The sequence below is a fragment of the Ochlerotatus camptorhynchus genome, unplaced genomic scaffold (genome assembly GCF_037179485.1).
Source record: "Ochlerotatus camptorhynchus isolate MF236.1 unplaced genomic scaffold, CSIRO-AGI_Acam_v1.1 ptg000304l, whole genome shotgun sequence".
NCBI classification, from domain to species: Eukaryota; Metazoa; Arthropoda; class Insecta; order Diptera; family Culicidae; genus Ochlerotatus; species Ochlerotatus camptorhynchus.
Genome location: NW_027040792.1, coordinates 3,369,710 through 3,375,709, shown reverse-complemented (window position 1 = coordinate 3,375,709; position 6,000 = coordinate 3,369,710). Strand labels below are relative to the sequence as shown.

Below are 6,000 nucleotides of genomic sequence, written 5' to 3'. Positions count from 1 at the left end.
TTTTAATAGAGTGGATACAGATTTTTTATAAAACCACCTGGCAGCTCTGCTGTACCGACTCCAGTTAATCAAAATGACAGTTAGGTACTCTTTGTTTCAATGTTTCGTTTTGTTCTCGGTTTTGTAATTGTATACGATAATTGAGTGATTCAGGTGTTTTTTTTTCGGAAAGCTTTCTTAATTAAAATTTCAATATAATGAACATATTTTAGAATTCCAGTCCACCAATACCGTGCATGGTGCACCTTTAGAAGCGCGTTCGGTTTGTTTACAACCGAGTTTCACCAATATTAGTGCCTCAAATAACCGAAACCGAAACCAAACCACCACACGGAAACCGGTTTTACACTGTTGTTTATGTGTGCAATGTAAACACAAAGCTCACAGCCAAACCCGCCGATGTTGCTGCATTCACTGACGCTGTTGGTACGAACCCTTCCACCATTCAGTCAGTCAGTCAGTCAGTCAGTAGCGAGCAATCCGACCAACAACCGATGGTTGGGACCGCAAGCGATCGTCGCCATACCAACCAAGAGCAACAACAACAAAGACATCACGATCGCCATATAGAGAAGGAAACAGATTTCACAGAAGACTTGTGGCACACACCTGTTGGATGCTGTTCGACTGAAGTTCAAGGTACTTTTTCCACGCTACAAATTTGTTAAAATCTTCCGATAAATCTAGAACGTAAAGCAAGGGAAACCCATGTTTAGATAAATCGGTTAGCGAAGAACCTCCAAACCCAGTGAAGTCGTTGACCTACTTTGATCGGTGTGTTACACTGAACACGTCAAAAGAGTAGTTGCTTTTTGCATTCGTCATCGGCCTTGTTGTTATTGTTGTTTGTTCGTGTTCAGAGTGTAATGAGTGCAATCGGTGAACATAAGGTGCCAAGAACCGTACGATTACAGCAGATTATTATTTGAAACAGAACCTTCAATAATCGATCAGGAAGTGACTCTGAGAGATGAGCCAATGTACGGTCAAAACGTCCATTATGTGGGCCACTGCTGCCGCCGTTGAATGGCTGTGTTCAAGGAGAAATCGAAAATTTACCTGAATCTTCAGCTATATGGGTTCGGTTCGGCAGCAGCAGCTGTGCTCGCCAGTTCGGTGAATTCAATGCTAATCCACTACCGCGGAGGTTCACAGTTTGTTTGAAAGGAAAATTTGATGGCTGGAGCCGTTCTGCTCGAATAAGAAAGGCTGTTTCGATCAGCCGTCTGATCTGAAATGTGACTCGGCCACCTTTCACCAAAGTGCCACATGGTTATCTCACAGATGAGTTTGAATTAAATCATTCAATTGAAAATGAATCATTTGAAACTATGGATTCTGAGTCTTCCATGTTTGTGAATCGTTCCATCATTATCAACTCCCGATTAAATAGCATTGTTTTTTGCAAATATCGATATTGCGTCTTGTCGGTGCACGCTATGTCTGAAGGCACTTTTTTTGCAACATTCATGTACCTCAGTTTTATCTTCACAGAAAGTTAGTATTGATCCAAACAATCAAATCTGCGAATGTTTTAAAATATTTCATCTTGGGTTTTTTGAGAAAAAGTGTTTTGAAGTTTACTTAGCTGTTAACAAAGGCGTATACGGACTATTGATTATACAAAACTGTTACGGATCGAAACAAATTCAGCTGAAAATGATTCAAAAGGGGATTACAGTTGTCAAAACACTAAGTTTCAATGATACAGTAAGATTCGCTCTTCGGTACCGTCAGATATCGTAACAATGTCAGAATGTTTAAATTAATAAAATAATTAAACAATGGTTTAGTCTCTAATTTTACTATTATTGAGCCATTCCATTGCAAAACGATACAGTGGTTCTCAGAATTTGGTAGGAAATGGTAGTTTTGATCCTTTTAGTTTTTTATTTTGTCATTAGGGTGACTATTTCAACGTTAGGGTAGTCTAAAAAATCGTTTATTTTTTTTTTTTTCAAAAATGACTTTTTCCAAAAATTTATAACTTTTGAAAAACAGGGCCAATTCAAAGATCAAAATATCAAATAAAAGGTTATTAAAAGTACTTGTAATGATGCAATATAATGATATTAAAAAATAGGGATTTTATATTTGAAAACATTGATTGTTTTCGTTTATTATGATTTTCATGGTTTGTAGATAGAGGGTGTTTTTATATTTTTCTTAAAAAATTTAGGCTTTTTTACACAACATATCAAAAAATCAGCGATGTGCTGTTTTTCATTAGCTGATGATTAAAATTTTATCCTTCAAAAACTGCACGATTATCAATCAGGCAATGGCGTTTATCAAGCACCTACAATGGCGACCAGCGAATCCAAATTGCGTATGCTGAGTCGCATTTGCGGCAGCCACCATATTGCGTTATTGGGATCATTCTTGGTCGCGTTGTCTTTCCTCATAGCTGATTTGAGGCCGGGCTGGATAGTTTGACGGCCGGTAAGTCTCATATATTTAGCCAATTTTAGCGTCTGAAATATAACAAGAGTATAGTTTAAAGTCATGTAAAATATAAAGTTATAAAGATAACTGTTACATACTAACCTTATTAAGGGGAAGTTCACCGCTTCGAAAAAAATAATTACGTTTTGATTTTTCTAAAAATATTGAAAAAAAGTATCAAAAATCTAAAAAAAATCACATTTTTAAAGAAAATTCACGTGCAAAAACATGTTTTATAAGTCATTATGGCATAAAGTTGGACTCAAAAAACCACAAAACATCAACTTTTCGGTTTTTCTGAGAGTCCAATTTTTTTTCATGATGGGATAGAAAATTTTTTTTTGCATTTAATTTTTGACAAAAATCTAAGGAAGAAACTGATTTTCTTGGATTTTTGATAATTTTTCCCAATATTTTTAGAAAAATAAAAACGTACCGAAAATATTTTTTTTATTTTTGGGCCGGTGAGCTTCCCCTTAACACTCAGATTAAGATCTTTCTTAAAGCTGAGTAAATCTTCGTGAGAAATCTTAGATTTTTTTCCTGACTGTTTCAAATTTAAACCCATTAGTCTTCCTGCTACGTTTGCAGGATTGCAGATTGGAGAGACTGGAGAGATTCTGAAGTTCCGGTGTTCACTATATGCATGACGTTTCTCAGGAGAAACCTGCGTCCGACATAATTTGAAATTTTTTATGAATTCCTTTTTTTCTGTGATGTTTTTTTCTTACAAATATCTACACACCCGCACAACTTTGACTGTCAAGTTTGGTTTGAACTTCTTGTTAACATCTTTCTTTCTTCTGGATATTTGTGAACCTCAATTTTCATAAACTGCTCCCTTTTTTATACCGGTAAACGGCAATATAAAATACTTGAACCGTACTCACGATTTTTTTAGTTGATAAACTCTCATTTTTACGCCCTTTCACCCTGCTCATGCCCTCGATCACACACAGATAAAAATTCTGAATTTTAATAGTGATGTAAACATTCGTTCACGTAAACTTGTATTTCATTTCACGCAACCGAGCAACTTGTAAACAATGTTGTTTACAAATATGGGCTTTTGAATACAATATTTGCTTCATTGCATGAAATGTCTCATAACTTTACATGATATATAATGTAAAGTTATATGATATGTGACGCTCCATTTATGTGCATCATACTGAATAGAAATTTACACTACTTTTTTGAACTGTGCATGTCATAAAGGAAGCGTAAAATAGAAAGAGATATCGCAACCAATTCTCACTATTTTACCTGTTTTCTAAGACATGGAGTTGGAGTTGTTCCACGAACGACCCGATGATACAGCTTATAGAAGTTACATTCAAATTCAAATCCCTGTTCATAAGTTTTTCCTTGATTTCGGTGAACTTCAATGAAATTCTTCAAACTTTCATGATTTTCTTTGATGTTCTCGATTTTTTTTCCTGAAATTCTCAGATATTTAAAAAAATTCATAGTACTTTCCTAATATTATTAAATTTTCCCTGTGGTTCACAGACCATCCTAAAGATTGCAAAAATTTCCTCACGTTTAAAGAACTGTTTGCAGAACATCATTGAAATTCATATAATGTTTCTATAGTTCACAGAACTCTCTTGAAGTTCGTAGAACTTACCAGGAGGACATTCAACTCCTCTGAAGCTCACAAAATGTCCCTGAAGTTGGCAGATCTGGAGAGCGAAGCACACCCTTAAAGTTTGAAGAATTTTCCTGAAGTCCTTCCTGAAGTTTAATGAACTTCTCTGAAAGTTATTGAATTTCTCTGCTTCTTTGGAGGAACTTATTTAAAGTTTGCCGAACTTTCCTAAAATTCACTATAGTTCCCTATAGTTCGCAGAATTTCCTAGAAAGTCGCTGTACCTTCCTGAATGTTTCCTTATTCAAAATATGGGAATTGCAATGAAGCTCTAGCAATTCTGTAGTAATTCAAGGTTAGTACTACCTGAACTCACTGGGCAAACGTAGCTAACCTCATGTGAGTTTGATTTCTGTATTATAGGAAAGACGATTTTCAAACCAATTCGTCATGGTTGCCAGAATTTATTTTCGATCTCGCCATTAAGTCAAACATATATATTTATTTTTTTTTAAATCCAAGCAAATTTAACTTCACTACCTGCTGAGTACGGGACACAAAACTTTCTGATACTCACTATCTCCTTTATTGAACTCCAGTAAAAACTTTCAACGATCGTCGCTACTAAAGTGGCTTGATTTTTTTTACAGAGTCGCTTTTTCGAAGCACAACAAGCGAACTCTCTATTTTCTTCATGCAATTTTTTTTAAATTTTTTTTTCCAGATTTTCTACACGATACCTTAAATAAAAACAAAAACACTCGAAACAGGACGAAAATCAATGCCTACTACGATTACGTAGCTGCCTCAGACTGTCCTGCTCGTTTCTTTCTTTTTTATTCTTATGAGGGAAGAGAAATTAATTAAGAAGTTGTTCTAGCAAAAAATATTAATTGATTTTGGTCACAGTCGACATAATCAATACGGATCTTACGTGAGAGTCAAAGAGAACTCTTTAATGCCATTTAGATTAATGCAATCATCATTTGAACCTTGTTTAACTGCATTTGTTCAATTCGTAATAATTTTGTATCGTCAATAGTCCATATATGCCTTCATAATCGGCTTTGTAAACATCAACACACTTTTTCTCAAAAAACCCAAGATGAAATATTTTAAAACCATCACAGATTTGATTGTTAGAATCAATACTAACATCCTGTCAAGGAAAATCTGAGGTACATGAATGTTGCAAAAAAAGTGCCTTCAGACATAGCGTGCGGTGGTCTTGAATTTCAATCATTTCGGTTACCGTTCGGATTTTTATAATTTAATTGATTTTTCAAAAATCTGTGAATCATTAACTGTGGATGGCATGTTTCAAGAGCCAAGTGTTAGAAACGATTACAAAAAAAAATATATAGTTTTAGTTTTGAGACAAGCGTTTTTATCTATCCACAGGTTTATCTTAGACAGGTTCCGCCAGGGCCTCTTTGAGGACAATTTATTTTTATCATTAAAACATGCCATGCAACATTATCAAACTTCATGAATTTAAAAGATCAAGCCAATTTACACATCATAAGGCAAAACAGTCAGGCTACTATGTTATAAATACAAGATGCAGTGTTGCCCTGAAAGCAGTCGATTAATCATATCAAAAAGTTATCGTCTTTGAAATCAATTAATAACTAATTACCTTGAAGTCTAATCAAAAAGTGGTCTTCAGCAAGGTTATAGCGGATGGAAAATTTCCTTTGGTTTGTTTTTTTCCGTCGATCTTGTTTTCCGTGCTGAGCACCAATGCTACCGACGTGCCAGGAAGGCAGCTCCCACACCTGGACCCTACCTATCGACCCATCAACTCATGAACCGGGGACTAACGGCTTTACTTCCCATCCGAAGGAAGGCGTGATCAGAGATGTTATGCCTCAGAACATCCCGGCGGCGCCGACTGGTATTGAACCCAGGCCTGCTGGGGTGAGAGGTAATCACGCTTACCACTACACCACCGGCGCCATTTG

General features: G+C 35.8%; 1 protein-coding gene across 1 annotated transcript in view; it reads left to right on the top strand.

Moving 5' to 3' along the window:
- Positions 1 to 409: 409 nt before the first annotated feature.
- Positions 410 to 6,000, top strand: part of LOC135707156 (kelch-like protein 13) — a 27,900-nt gene continuing 22,309 nt past the window's right edge. Inside the window, exon 1 of the mRNA XM_065228897.1 lies at positions 410 to 639. The gene's annotated coding sequence lies outside the window, so the exon portion shown is untranslated. The remainder of the gene's footprint in view (positions 640 to 6,000) is intronic.